Raw genomic sequence first — 15,520 nt, 5'->3', positions numbered from 1 at the left:
TTAAAAGGCGATTCCCACAGCCCGACCCTGTAACGCACCGCTCCTGCGGCCGGGTGCAGGCAGGGTTGGGGCAAAAAGCCGGCTCCTCTCCCACCGCCGCCGCGGCATGTCGGCTCTCCTCCGCTCCACGACACGGTGGTGTCCTCTCCGGAGGTTTCCCTGGGATGGACCAGCCAGCGCGATAGGGTTGCACTACTGCCCGATAGAGTATCAGGCCGTTTGCCGCTCCGACGCTGTCGTGATAAGTGTCGCCGAAGGACCTGTAAATAAATAAGCCGCCTGTCTTATGCATGTTAATTATTCATGGGCCAAGAAGACAGGAAAGTTTTGAAGGTGGCTTTGCTTCCTCTGGAGGTCCAAGAGGTCTGTCCTCCAGCCGCCGACAAGCGTACGGCGGTGCTTCCAGAAACCAGCAGCACATTGAGGCAGCGTCACGCACATTAAAAGAAAACACAAAAAAACCCAGTGAAAACCAGCGTCTCGGTGGGAGGAGAGGGGTGAGGAGGCTGAAGTCCATGTTAGGCCATTTCACAGCATCAGGGATTTGCCCAAGTATCTGCCTCGTCGCCTGGCGTAGCTCACACCGCTGGGAAGTGACTTCTGCTGGCGTGGGGTTCCCTGCCCCGTTCCTCCCACCATAGGTGGGACTAGAGTTGACTATCTGTAGTTGATATAGAGGTGACTACATTTCACTGATAGGTCACATAGTTTAAGAACAGCAGGCTGGAACTTGGGAAAAGCTGGTGAAGAAATACTAAGGATGGTGTCTTGGCTTGCCTGAAGTGGTGGTCATGCTCCCAAACGTGAGAAACCATCTGACTTTGCCCTCCTTCCCTGAGGGAGTTTTCCAAACACTGGGACAACGCAGACTCATCACTGCCCACATTTTCTGCAGTGGTCTCAGAATTTAGTGTCATTGTACCACAGCCCTTGCACAGACCGCATTTCAGATTGACAGGGTCGTGATGCTGGTTTGCAGGTGAGGTCATCTTGGAAGAACTGCAAATGCCTTAAATAGGTGCCATAGCTGTTTGCTCGTTTTCTGCTGCTTGCTGGTGAATAGGGATCAAACACCCAACCCATGCAACAACATGTCTTGGTACTTAAGGCAGTGCAGTATTCCCACAAATGCTACATTTCAGATGGCATCCTATAAGAACCCTCTAACGTGGAAAAGGAAAACCCTGAACAGAGCTCACTAGTAATATATGCTAATGAAGCTGTTTGAACTTTACAGCTCATAAGTGATTAATTACTGTGAATATTCCTTGCAGAGAGGGTCTGGTCTTCCCTTCACAATCAATAGTAGCTTGGCTATGCTGACCTCACTGAAAGCAGGACTACTCCATATTTTACTGTGGCCATTTATTGTATCCAAAGTAGTCCGGAAGGGAGAGGTAAGCCAGACATCTGGTTCCACTGCTGTTCTGAGAGATCAGAGAGGACCCTAAATCACGCTGGTTGATGGCCCCACGTGTGCTTCTGAATACAGCAGGCACTTCTTAGCGAGGAGAGGAGCGGTCTTCTGCCATGGCAAGATTTCAGTCAAAATATCAGCAGACCGGCTATAGGAAGGAGAGCGAACCAGGATATTTTTAGCCAATGATACCCTGAATTCTGATTTTTCTTTATTCTGAAAACAGTTGTGACAAGCGGGGATCTTGGCGTAACATGGGAGCCTTGCCTCCTCCTCGGCTGTGGCCAATTCAGTAAGAGAAAGGGTGGATGTTACCACATTGTGCATGTGGGAGCGTGCACCTGTGCTGCGCTGAAATGTGGTTATTCCCAATCAAAACCTACGAAGTATTGTTTGTCACATTAGACATGGGCCAGTTGTCACGCTTTTTTCTTTTATTGGCCTGTAAAAATATCTACAAAGTCATTATAAATAGACCTTCTTCCATTCAAGATGGCAACTTCGTCCCACTGCTGAGGGATGTAATTTTCAATATGTGCACTTGAAATGCAGCCAAGTGGAATCCAAATGTCACGACCCGACTGGACAAGGACTGGCCCCCCCACTTTGCAAACAGCCTCCATAATATCGCAGTGGGAGGGCCAGGTCCAATTTCTTTCAAAGTCCGTGGGGTACCATCTGCTGGGGCACAGCTGGGCCTTCCCCAACCTTTGGAGGCTGACATTCCCTAAAGGATGAGTCTCTCCGCAGCCTTTCTTCATTTTCTACGCGTGGGCTTAATTTAAAGAATTTTTTATTCCACTTCTGCTCATAAAAATTAATCCCCTCCTGGTATGCAGGCTGCATTCTGTGCGTGAAGCTATTTCACTGCCCAGTGAAGTAACCTTGCAGCTTTTCGCGGTGTCAGAAAGCCGACACCTCTTGCTTTTTTCCCTCCTATCTCCATCTATTGTTATTGACTTAACGCTCCAGCTTTTGTGCTGAGTTCAGTATTTTATTTAGTAACTGATCCACACCAATTAAAGCATTGCATAAATCCCCAGCTGTCCAAGGGCCTGATTCTTCAAACCGGAGCGTAGGTCCAACATACCAGCTTTCTTCCTCCAGATTAAAAGGGGTTGTAGTCGAGGGACATTGCCAGGGTTGCTGCTGTGGTGCTGCCCTTCACAAAGCAGATTTAAGAGCGTTAGTCCTGATGTGGGATTTGAATGCTATCCAAAAGCAAATAATGCAAATCGTGTGGTGGGTTTTTTTTTTAATTCTGGAGAGGTACCTACTGACTTCTACCCTGTACCAATAGCAAAAACTATCATCGGCACATTTGTGCTCCTCAGCCTTGAGATTGTGTTTCAATGGTTTGAGTCTGTTTTTATAACCCAGAGGCAGAACCATGTTTTCCCGCGAACTCCGTTCTCATCGTATTTATCTTTGCCTACACTTTACCTATGCAGGAGAGGAAAATACCTTTGGTGTTGCCCTTGCATTAGGACACGGTAATACTAAATGAGCGAGGAGGGGCACAGAGGAGATGTGGTCACCCCGACTAGCGCTGCTTGCTCCCCTAAGTGCTTCCACTGCCCACAAAACACAGAAGAAAGAGCCGACGGTGCCGTGCGAGACTGCGTGTAGCCGTGCGCGCTCCCGCCACGCCGTGCCTCACGAAGCTTGTAAAGCACTTTTTGCATGCTTTTTAACAGGCCACTAACGACAACTCTCTTGAGAAGTTCTAAATTAAAGTATTTTTTTCCATTTTACGCTCGGCAGCATGCCATTAAAGCAAAATAAGGAGGTAGCGGCAATGTTGATGATTTGAAAAGAACATTCGTGTTTTCTCTTGCGCAGCACCAAAAGCACACGCTTTTGCGGAGATGATAAGATGCTGGTAGACCCTTTGGTGCTGAAGAAGAAGCTCAATAAGATGGCGACAGAGCAAGGGGCCTTTGCTGTTCTCAGCAGCCTGCTGCTGTACGTCACCGAGCTCGCGGCCGGCGATCCACAGCTCAGCAACAAGAGGACAAAATGGGCAGAAGGTAAAGAAAACAAGGTGAGTTATAACCAGCCACGTCCAGATACAAACAGGGGCCAGCATCCCACCAGATTTCAGCTCTTGCGGTCCAGATTTCTAAACAACAATCGTGAGCCGTACACCAAGAAAAGAAGAGAAGTCGGCAAACTGGTCATTAAAGAGAAGTTGTGGGTGAGCAGGGCTGGTAACAAGCTGGACAGAAGCAGAGACAGGAGAGGAGATGCAAAAGCAGCGGAGGAAGATGCAGACACAGCGCCTAGCGAGAGGGCCAGGTGGAGCTGTGCGAGTGGGAAAAACACAGTGAAGGACATCCTGAAGAAATTTTTAGCTGCCGAAGAAAATGAAGCCAAGGAGAAGTCTCCCAGCTGGAAGAAGAAGGGGCCGAACAGCGGTTTGCCGAAAATAGTCAACAGGAGTTCGGTCCTGTCCAAACTGAAGGAGCAGTTTGAACAAAACGCTCTCTGCTCAGCTGCGGAGGTGAAAGCATCGCTCTTGCGCAAAGGTGAGAAAAAGACTAAAAAATTCCCGAGTAGAAAAACTATTCGTAAGCCAGAGGTCAGAGTCCTGCGCACGGCAGCAATGACAGCCACAGATATAAACAGTCCGGAATCCCAATATTTAGTGTGCTCCACGGTCCCGGTGCCCAGACTCAGCATCGTTACCGAAATTAACCATCCTTGGAGCTGGTCGAAAAATAATGCCGTGAAGCAAGCTTTTGGTCATGATACACCACTGAAGGAACAGGGGGGGTCCGACAGAGAGCCCGGCGAGAACAAAACACCCGCAAATGCAGGACAGGACAGGGAGGACAAAAAAGAGTTACCGCTGGCACCTGAGGGCATGTCTGATGCAAAGGACCATGCTGAGGCTAAAATAGATTCCACAAAGCAAAAACCCAACTTTACTCCTGATCTAGATAGCTCTTCCGCTACCCGTAAAAACAAATCTCTTGCAGTTCCTCCCTTGTCTGAATATAGTCTAGGCTGCGATGGGAATAACACGCCAGCTGGGCCTGATACTTCTTCACCGTTGGGGAGTACCAATGCTGTGCAACACGTCAAGGAAGACAGCGCACCTCCTAACTCGCCTTACTCTGGCACAGGTGAAGGATCCCATGACCAAAGTCCTCGGGATACTAAAAGAGGTGAGATTCCTGAAATAACTATGTATGTATACAGTTCAGAGGAAGTTGACGCAGAGCTCACAGAGCCAGAAAAGGATCCTTTCTTTGCAGGCCAAAAATGTTTTCCAGAGCAGAAAGCACTGGGAAACATTCTGCCATTTCACTCTCCAGGAGTCCAAGCATCTCGTGAAGTTGAACCTCCAGCAGAGGATCGACATCTAACTCTCCAAACACCAGCTTCTGGCAAAAGGCCACCGATAATCCAAAAAGAGGCACCAGGTTTAAGAGGCAGGTGCTCTGAAGAAGCCAAAGAAGGAGCGAAATATCACAGCGAAGAGAAAATATCCTCTACTTCTAGCAAAAATGCTAGTGATGTCCCAGCTAAAAAGGAAAAGGAGAATAAAACACCCAACAGCCAAATGCAAAATGAATCCAAAACCAAGCAGCCACAGCCTCCTCAAAGGCCCAGCCCACAAAATAACTTTGGTAATTTCAGTGAGGACATACCAAATCCAGATGCAAATCAGACCAAACTCACACTCTCCTCAAATCAGAGCCAGGAGAAGCCTGGTGCTGCAGAAGAAGAGCACATCTCGACTCATTCGGAAGAGACACAAAGCCCTTTGCCAGGTGACCTTGTGAAGCACCGTTCCTATATCGCGGAAGAAGATTTTGGGAAGGACAAATTATCTTCATCAAATGAAATGACGAATCATGCAAACAATCGAGCCCTGCACAGAGGTGCCTTGACTGACCTGGAGACCTGTCACAAGCCATCCAAATCTTTCATTGAGCGTGACGAGGCCACTGCAGATGAGATGCCCTGGCCTGACTCTGAGGCACGGCAGCCACCCTCGTCAACCCCTTTACCAACACCAATGAGTGGGATTGCAGGACAAAGAATCCATCGCACTCTTGGAAATCCTCCAGCCCTTCGGCCTATTGATCTGGTGAGGCAGGGAGCTGGTGGTGTGGGAGATGAGCATACCAGCGATGGCTGTGAGAAGCATCCACCACCCTCTTCAGACAAGTCGACAAACCATGGGAATGATACGACGGTGGAGAAGAAAACTGCATCTGATTTTAAGAACCAAGTGCTGCCCCCAAATCATGCAAAAGAAAATGAAAACTCTACAGTTGAAGAGACAAATACATGTCCAAGATTTGAGAACTGTCTTTCACTTTCAACCAAGAAGCCAGGAAAACAGGAAAATAAAACCACGCTAGCCAGAAAGCCCTTATTAGCCTTGAAGAAGAACCAAACACCAACTTCAGACGATAGCATGAAGAAAGGAAGTGATATGCTGGAAGAGAACCTGTTTCCTTCATCCGATGAATTGGTCTCAGACCAAAAGAAGCATGCAAAAGGTAAAAATAAGGTCTCCAAACATACAAAGGATAAGCTTTTGTCATCAGGTGACGACATGAAGCACGAGAGTGATAGGACAGAGACAGATGAGAGAGACGAGAGAAATGTCTTGCATAAATCTGAGGAGGAACAAGTATTCACACCAAGTGATACAGGGGATCATGATAATAACTCTTCAAATGAGAGGAATGCTCATAGACCTCAAACATCCCAGTCACCTTCATCAGAGCATGATACCAACACTCAAGGAGTGAAAAATACTGGGCAGGATTTGAAGCGTGTAACACCTTCAAGAGATTCTGTGAAACATGAACATGATACGGCAGTAGATGAAAACGTCACCTGCAATAAAGGGAAACACCACCTGCCCTCATCAAATGAACCAATGAAACATGCAAATGACAGTACAGGGCTAAAAAACATCAAGTCAAGCTTCAAGAATTATTCAATGCCACCAAGAAATACATCAAGGCAGGACAATAAGACCACTGATGAGGAGAATACCCCTCACAATTTGAAAAATGAACCAGTGCAGCCTAAAAAGAGTTGTGAAGGAGAGAGGAATACTTCATGTGATCCTAAAAATCGAACACCATTATCAAAACCACTGATGAAGCAAGACAAGAAATCATCCCCTCTAGAGTCACAGAAACAAGTGTCACCAGGTGACTTTGTAAAGCCTGAAACTAAGTCGTCCGAAAAAAAGACTAAACATGCCTCTGAGAAGATCCAGTCACCTTCTTCAAACAAAGTGCTGAAGCCTCAAGAAAGAAGCTCTTTGGGAGAGAAGAAGAAGAAGACACCAGCAGCAGACGACACTGGGTCACCTGAAACAAAGGCTGTAAAAGAGGATAACGAGCACCAGCGTTCTGGGAATTACCAGCTACCTCCTTCAAGAAAATCAGCAAAGCATGAGGAAAATACTCCAGGAGGAGACAAGCAGCAAACAAGATTTGAAGATTTTACGCCGCCTGATACGGATGCTGCAAAAGAGAAGAAAAAATTTCCAAGTTCCAAGAAATACCGATCAGTATCGTCAGAAACATTGGTTAAGCCTCAAGAAAAAAATACTCCAGAACAAAAGCAACAAACGTCAGCTTCTGCAGGTTTTAAGAAGCCTGGTACTAACGCTGTAAAAGAAAAAGATGGAGATCCAAATTCTGAGAAGTCACCCTCTTCAAATGAAGTGGTTAAGTCCCAAGAAAAAAATGCTTCAAGAGATAGAAAGCAGAAGACACCAGCAGCGGAGGACATCAGGTCACCTGAAGCAAAAGCTGTAAAAGAGGGTGATAAACACCAGTGTTCTGGGAACCATCAGTTACCTCCTTCAAGTAAATCATCAAAGCCTGACAAAAATGCTCCAGGAAGAGGAAAACAACAAACTGTATCTGAAAGTTTTACAAAGCCTGATGTAAGGGCTGTAAAAGATAAAAACAAAAATCCAGGTTCTGGAACGTGCCAGTCCCCATCTTCAAATTTGCTGGTGAAGCCTCAAGAAAAGAATGCCACAGCCAAAAAGAAGCAATCGCCACCGCCACCTGACGAAAAAGCAACGTATAAAACTGGTAGTCCAGAAAAGAAGAGTGGACCTGAGAGAAGAGAGAAATACCAGCTCCGCTCTTCAGCTCTATCAGAGAAGCTCAGCAATGACAGCTCAGGAAAGGAAGGTCCTGCGGGCGACATCAAGAGCTGTCAAGCTCCATTGCCAAGTGATGGCCTAAATTGTAAAAGCAATACTGTCCCAAAACACACCAGCTTGTCTAATAGAGAGAAGTCCCCCAAATCATCCTCATTTCATGTTGCATCAAAAGACGAGGAAAATCCTGCTGGAAATCTAAAAAAGCAGTCCGGATTTAAGAAGTACCAAGTGCTCTCATCAAAGAATTTGGTGAGGCATGAGAAAGAGGTTGCTGAAAGGGAGGGGAGCTGGCAGGCAGCTGGCGAAACAAGTGAGGAAAAAGCAGAACTGGAGGACTGCTCTAAAGCAGCGTCATTCTCAAAATACACAGTGGAAAGCTACAGCGAAAGACTCTTAGATTCATCTTTCAAACCGTTGATCATTAGAGTAACTGACACATTTAAACATCACAGCTAAAAAATACGGCTACAGCTTAGGCAAGAACTTACAACTGATCATGTCACCGGTTCTCTCGATCTTTCTTTTTTCCTTTACTCTCCAGGGCATTATATTATCATTTTTTAATCACAAGGACATTGATGTGCATCTATCTGAGCTGGCCTTTTTTCCTTTCTTAAACACTAGCCTGAAGACAAGAATTAAATTAATCACTGCAAGTGAATTAGCTAATCACTGAATTAATCATCAGTTTATAAATTAAATACGAGAAGGGCTTTGAGATCAGCATGAATTCAGCCCTGCTCCAGACTCTCCTTGCTAACTAATGGGCTTTGTTTGCCACAAAGACGACTGTTCAGGGTGAATTCTATTTGTATTTACTTATTCTAATGAAACTCCGCTAGTACTTCTTCCAGGAATGGTGGTAGGCAGTGTCAGCTTTAATTATGTCAAAAAGTGCTTGTTCTAAGCTCTGCCTTTTCACAGATTAACAGGACCTGTTGATCTATTGCTGCACTGAGTGACGCTGTTAGCAGAAGTAGTGAGGGAAGGAGGGGAACGCTTCATTTATCTGCAGAAAAATCCTCAAAGGACATTGATGCTACAAGAGGGTTTACCGCGAATGCAAATGTTCAGCCTCATTAATATTAATATTGGAAAAATAGTGATTTCACCTCCTCTGAAGCTATTTGCACTTTGGCCATACACTGCGTGCATTCTTGTTGTAAAGATACGCCCTTTCAAGGGGTTCTTAATTACTGCAGAGGAACACCCAGCAAGCGTAATTGCTCAGAAAAGCCCGACGCAGAAAGGCCCTGAGGACCTCTCCTGCGGACGATGTAAGCCAGAGAGAGGCAACTCCTTGCCAGGGCAATTCAGATTTCCCGGGACATCTGCCCCACTCCGAATCCCGGGGCACGCGGACATGAGGCGGGTGCCGCAGCTCACGTTAAAAGTCTTAGGAAGTGTTTATTTTACAACGCAATGTGAAACGGAGCAGTAAGAAGCGGCCGGCCCCGGTGAATCCTGCTGACGGGATATGATTTTTTTGTGTGTTTACGGCAACGGCGGCTTCCGCACAAAGTTTGCGCGTGATGAACGTTTTTTTCGGAGAAGCGAGGGCAGGGCTGCTGCCTTGGGTGTCGTAGCAAAGCTGCGACAGGCAGAGAAATCTTACAGCATCCCTCTCCCATACGCCGGTTTAGCTTAGCGTCGTACCCGTGCATTCAGGTTAAAACTTTCTGTGGAGCAACCCTAAGGACCCCCGGCTTCAGAAAGTTGCAGAGCTATCCGGAAAAAGAGTGGGGTTTACACAAGCAAGGGAATTTGATTTTTAGGACGCTCTCTCTGCGCAGCCCCGACCCGCTGCCAGCGAGGGAATGAGGACACAAGGAGGCTGGCAGCAAGTGGAGATCAAACCAGTTTGCCAGCACGACGGGTACCAGTCACATCCGTGACAACTGGGCTGGACTGGCCGGCCACGCTGCCGGGAGGGAGAGGAGAGGTGAACGTCGTGTCCCCTGACTGCTGAAGAGGCTTAGACTTTGATTTCTTTTCCTTCACCACGTGGCTTTCTGGCATCCGGAGGCTCACAAAATTAAAATCATATATGATTTTATATATCATGTATATCATGCCGGTCCTCAAAACAGAGGCTAAACAGAATTTATTGGAGGTACGAGACTGCCCTTCTGCGCAGAGGTGTGTTTCGCCCACTGAGCTTTTATGAGCTGGCAACCATAAAGGCCACTTTGTACTGAACCTAAACCATAATTTACTTTTTATTGTCCATGATTTCATTTCCCATTTGAGAAAAGTCCTTACAACATAAAGCTTTTGCAACAGACTTGAATAGTAAATTCTCTATGAGCTGGCTTTTCCTGCAAGCACAGGAGAAGCCGTTTTAATTATTCTTTTCTAATCTTTTAAAAGAAGAAATTTAAAGGGGGTTTTTTTGCCCCTTATTCACATCTGGAAAGATCACTACCCTATCACAAATTAAAGGACTTCTGCCTTCCAGACATTAAGCAGGTAGTCAGCGCGTACCAGGAGGTACCCTCGACTCCTCCAATTTACACCCGCAACGTCTGTTTTTCTCAACAGAGATACAGCACTAGGAGACTCAGACGCAGCACCCTACGTTCAGGACAAGTCAGGCAGAGTCATCTTGTGAGGGTTAACTTTTAGGTTGCTGCATGACTTAATCTCTGCTGGTAAGACATAAATCATCCATCCAAGTCAATTGACTGTTCCTCCCTGAAGAGCACTTAAAACTTGACAGAGATTTGCACTAAATGCATCCTTAAGGGTAATGCCTCACTTAAGCAAATCACCAAGTTTTGTTTCAGGAGGTGACACAATTAATCCTCCAGGAAAGGAGAGAGCGAGGCCATACGAATTCCAGTGGTGATGGCTAGAAGAGCAGTAGAAGATTGGTGTGTCTTGCAGTCAACAGCCCAAAACAAGCCGCTCCAGACCATGCTGGCAGGAAATTTAGCACTGGTGATAAGCAAAGAAAAGTCAGAAATGGGTATTTTGGAAAGAACAGGAGTTCGAGGAAGGGAACGCAGATCTACCCCAGCATGTGCCAGAAGGGGTGCAAATGGCAAGGCTCGGACCCTGGTGACACCCTTTGCCCGAGGGAGATACGCAACAGAAAATCAGGTTTCATTCCCAGTGCCCAGGAATCCTTCCCGGCCTCCTCTGCCCCGGGAGGAGAGGTCCCGGGCCGCTGCTCTCCTTTAAGCACATCTCCCACCTTGTCACAGGAGAGGCGGTGGAGGGAGCCCTCCCAGGCTGCTATTTCACTTTGTCTGAGCAGGTAACAGGTATTTTTGATGATCTGCTGGCACATCTCTTGGCTTTCGTAGTTTTGCGTGGTGGGTATAATTCTGTACAGTTCTGTTGCTCCACTATACTACAGCCTTCTGCTTTACTAAAACGCATCTTTCGAGGCAAGCGTCTCTCAAGGTCACTGAAGGCATTAGGTCCTTAGCCCTCACTAAGTGCAGCAGGAGGGGTTTTTTGCCAGTTTTAGTAATGCTTCTTAAAGCCCTGGCTTAGCTATAGACACAGACAGACAGGCGAAACCAGGCCAGGCACACAGAAAATAAAGAAAAAACAAAGCCCAGGTGGAAAAGGTTTTTCAGCATTACACCTCTGTTGTGACACAGTTTGAACTTTCAGGTTCTTATGCAATTAACCTCTGATAGAGATTTTTTTAAGGGGACTGGACGAAATGAATGACAATGTCATTTCACCGGGTGTAGCCCATTGCTTTGGATTCTCCAAAGCATAGATTTCCAGGAGCTTTTGAAAGCCTAAATAAAGGAGGTGTTTAAGGGGATTCCCGACTCCGAGCTGGAACTGGGGCACCTGAAGGGTCCCAGCTGAAGAAACTGGTCTGAGGTGGGTTTGGTGCTAAGTGGTGGGGTAGAGGTTGGGGCAAGCAGAGAACCAGGCAGACTTCCAGAAGCAGCCATCAGTAAAGTCTTTCAGATTTTTTATGTCCCCTCTAATTAGGCCATAGTAAAAATCTCCCCTAGCACTTCGTATCGGCAGGACACCTCTCAGATGGGCTTAGCAGTAGGGGATTCACAGAAGGATTGGTTTGGGGTGATTTGGGTAGCCAAGCACGGACCCCAAAAAAACCTGCACGCCGGTGTGGAAGCACCGTCTCCTTCCCACCGTCAAACACGTGCCCATCATCTCCTACAGCAACGCAGCCCTCGACTGAGATGCTTGGGGCTCAGCGGGACAGAGCCGGGTCTCCAGAGTCCCAGATTTGTAAAGAGACCACCACTCCCTCCAAAAGTTTCATGAAGCGAACATGACGCCCGTATTTCTGGGGCTTCAGGCGCCGAGAGAGCTCAGAGGACCCAGGGAAGGGCTGAGAGCTCCCTCTCCCCCCCCAGCTCAGAAAGCCGTGCTGGATGAGCGTTGCCTCCATGAAACTGTAACGAACAGCTCCCGCTTGCTGATTTCTTTTTTTTTTTTTAAGTTGAAAGAGGTGCAAATAAAGCATAGCTACTCTCAGCAAAAGCAGCCCAAGCCCTGAGAAGGTTTAGCCAGTGGAAGAACTCAGGCCAGTGCTGTACCATGAGGCACGACGGGTCCACATCAGAGCTAGGAAATGTGTCACTACTTTTCTCCAGACCTCAAAACCGGGAAGAAACTGTTGTCCTGGTAGTGCTGTCTGATTCCAAATTGTTCAAATGAAACAAAAGGAAATTAATGAATGCACACTCCTGGCTCTGAACTGTGAAATGACTGAGTAATTTATCAGCATCTTCTAGACTTGTTTCTCAGACGACCTTTAACGCATTGTGCATGATAAAAAAGATAGAGACCACGACCTTAAGTGGTACAATTTGCCTCAGGTTTTCCCCGTTATACTTTTTTGGATGTCGGTGGAGCTGGTAATAGAAGAAAGCACTAAAGAGAATAGAAAAGCCCTCATATTAAAATGCAGCTCCCCCTTCGCCCCCATTTTAGCTTTTTCATCTCCACCTGCACCAGCAGATCCCAGCACACCGGGATTATTCAGGATTTCGGAGAAGCATCCCAGGGAGCCGCAGAGGAGATCTCTGGGCTGCTGACAGGAATAACGCTCCACCTAATGGCTGCATTTGTAAAGCAGGGATGAAGGCAAAGTGGGAATAGTGGTAGGAATAGTAGGGAAATTCAGGGAACCATTTCTTCTCTTATTCCTGTGCCGGTAAGGACTGTACATCATCCAGAAGGAGCTCGTCTGTGTGACCAGAGAAATCTTACAAGTAATAACTGGGGATCCTCATGGCTTTTGGGGTGGGGGGTTGCTCTGTAGCACAAGGAAATCTCTGTTGCCTGAGAAATAAGCATAGAGGTATTATCAGCTATTAGGAGAACCAATTTTAACTACTTCACTCACTATGTGGTTTCCAAAATGTGTCATGTCCTCCAAGCTTTATTTCTCTCTTTCATTTCTGTGAGCATCTCTTTTTATAGAATGAAGCATTTTTCAGTCCTTGATGAGAACTTTCAGCACAGGAGGAAAATCTCGCTGGGTATCCGCTTTCCTGCCAACTAAAAGACTTTTTGTATACTGAATAGCCAAGGCAGCAGCAGGTCAGTATTTTACCTCTTACGACCAGAGGGACCTGAAACAGTTTGGGGAATTGCTAGACACCTCCCGCTATGGTGCTTGGTTTGTCCTTACCGTGCCTTCAGTCGCTTGTATTTCACTGAGCTGCAGGTGCAAAAACAACTTGTAAAATGGTGGGATTTTCACTTGGCAAGCAAGTGCTGCAGCAGCCTTTCAATGATGCGTGTCATGCAGCAGCAGAAATATACTGCCAGAGGGAAAATTTCCTGAGATAATAAAGCCATAAAAAACTATAATGCACCGAACTCGTTAGCCTCAAAAAAGCCCCCAAATAACTGTTTGGGCCTATGTTTTTGAAAATGGTTAGTGGTTCCAAATATCCAGCATGGGACACCTTATCAAAGGATCTGATTTTTTGGGGAAGTGCTCAGTACTTGCTGTCTGAAAATCAAGCTTCATTCATAAGATGCCTTATGTTAGGCAACCAAAGCCCCTTCTAAAAAAATTGACCCAGATTTCTGAAATACAGGAGAATTTCACAGGCACCTACTTGTCCCTGCATCTACAAAAAAAAAGGCTGTGAACAAAAGAATTGGTGAGCAGGGACCGGCCAGCTCGCCACAGCCCTGTGGGTGAACGCAGTCAGTGCAGGTCACTTTTCCCGCAAGGAATTGCAACCACTTTCTGCAGACAGCACAACTTTTTGGCCTCTGGCCCTTGCAGGGAGGCGAGAGAGTTTTTATGTGGTTGAGTTGCACCTAAAAAGAAGGTGAGTCCTTCCTATCGCTGTGCTCCCTGAGGCTTCTGGAAGGAATGAAAGCAAGAAAACTCTTGGACACTGTAGAGCCAGTCCATCCTTATCAAGAAACAACTGTGTTTAGTCAACACTCTGATGGTGTGAAATGCTTCCGTCCCTTGGGATTTGTACCAATACAACGGACTACCCAAAGGCAGCTCTGGATTGCTAGCCCCGGTTACTGAGATCTTTCATTCTTCTGAAGAATGGGAACAGTGCGGGCAGCGGTGATCCAAGCGCCCAAATAGGGTCCTACCAAATGTATCTCAGCTCTAACTGTCTCCAGACTCCAGGAAACTTATCGCAGAACAGAAATCCCCAAAAGACATCTTCTTTATTAACTCATTTAAATTACACCCATCATGTAACAAGAAAGCCTGTACCATTGTCATATCACACAGGTTTCTTAATAAAACTGTTTTCCTTCTTAGATGGGTTACTTATTTGTACCACTGAGTCTTACTTGTGTGTCAAGAAGATGAAAATAATAAAGGCGTACAAAATAACGGTTTTGTAATCATTCTGTCATTATCAAGGAAGGAGCATGAGAAACAAAGACAAACAGCGCCTGTAAGTATCTCATCAGTATGCAGACTGTTTTCCTTATGCCCAAGAGAGCTGACACATGCTGAGTTTCATGGGACAGCTGGGAATAGGTAGAAAACACGGAGCATTAATTATGCAAATGTTGTGGCTTTGAAAAGAGCACCACAAGCTGCATTTTCTGCAGCTTGCTCCTTGCTGCCCTGTCCCCACCGGCTCCTCAGACCTGGGCAAAGAGCAAGCTGCGTGCCGGGGAGGTGACTCCAGCCACCGAAATAGGAGCAGCGATGGGCTAAGGACCAGGTTGATGGGACCGACCTCCTCCTCCTCCTCCCACGCTGCCCATGGAGTGAGGGTGGCCGGCCAGGGCTGCATGACCTGACGTGACTGCCTGTCTTGCTTTTTCTTGGTGATGGGAGTGATTAAACACACACCTGAAACGAACCGGGTGCTGGGGCAGGGCTGGAGGAGGTCTGGTTATCTGTGACTCAAGGCTGGCAGGAGAAGCCAGTAACCTGGTGACCACGTTAGTGCATTAGAGCTGCAGAAATGCCTCAGGCAGGTCCTTCGTATATATAAACTTTAAGGAAAACAGCATTTACTGTTGAGGTTGCTGGATGCTGTCCTCTCCAGAACACGAAACTCAAGCAGAAGTGAACCTTTGCATGTGGAAATACAATTACCCACAGAGCGGTCCAGGGTGACCTGCAAGGACTCCAGCCTTGCCTGCTGCTCGTCTGGAGCAGTCGGGCAAACCTGGGGCTAGCCCGTGAGCAGCAAACCCTGGGGACATCCCTGACCCTCGCCCGAGCCTGGCCTTTCTTCTGCTCCCACAAATGCCGCTGAAGGGAAGAGAGGGATCTCGCCGAGATCACCCTGCCCCATCTGAAGAAGTTTTGGAGGAGCCGAGTTCAGTTCTGTTCCTTCTCGTCACAAACTGTCTGTGCAATCGTCGGCGCTTAATCCGTCCGCACGCTCCACCTCCAAACCAGAGGACACGCTTCGGAGGCAGTGGGGAGCTCGGGTGCCCGCTGTGGCCAAGGTCCGGCAAGCACCCAGTCTGGACCCACCACCTGGACCAGCACT

The sequence above is a fragment of the Accipiter gentilis genome, chromosome 31 (assembly GCF_929443795.1).
Source record: "Accipiter gentilis chromosome 31, bAccGen1.1, whole genome shotgun sequence".
NCBI classification, from domain to species: Eukaryota; Metazoa; Chordata; class Aves; order Accipitriformes; family Accipitridae; genus Astur; species Astur gentilis.
This window is presented reverse-complemented; position numbering follows the sequence as displayed.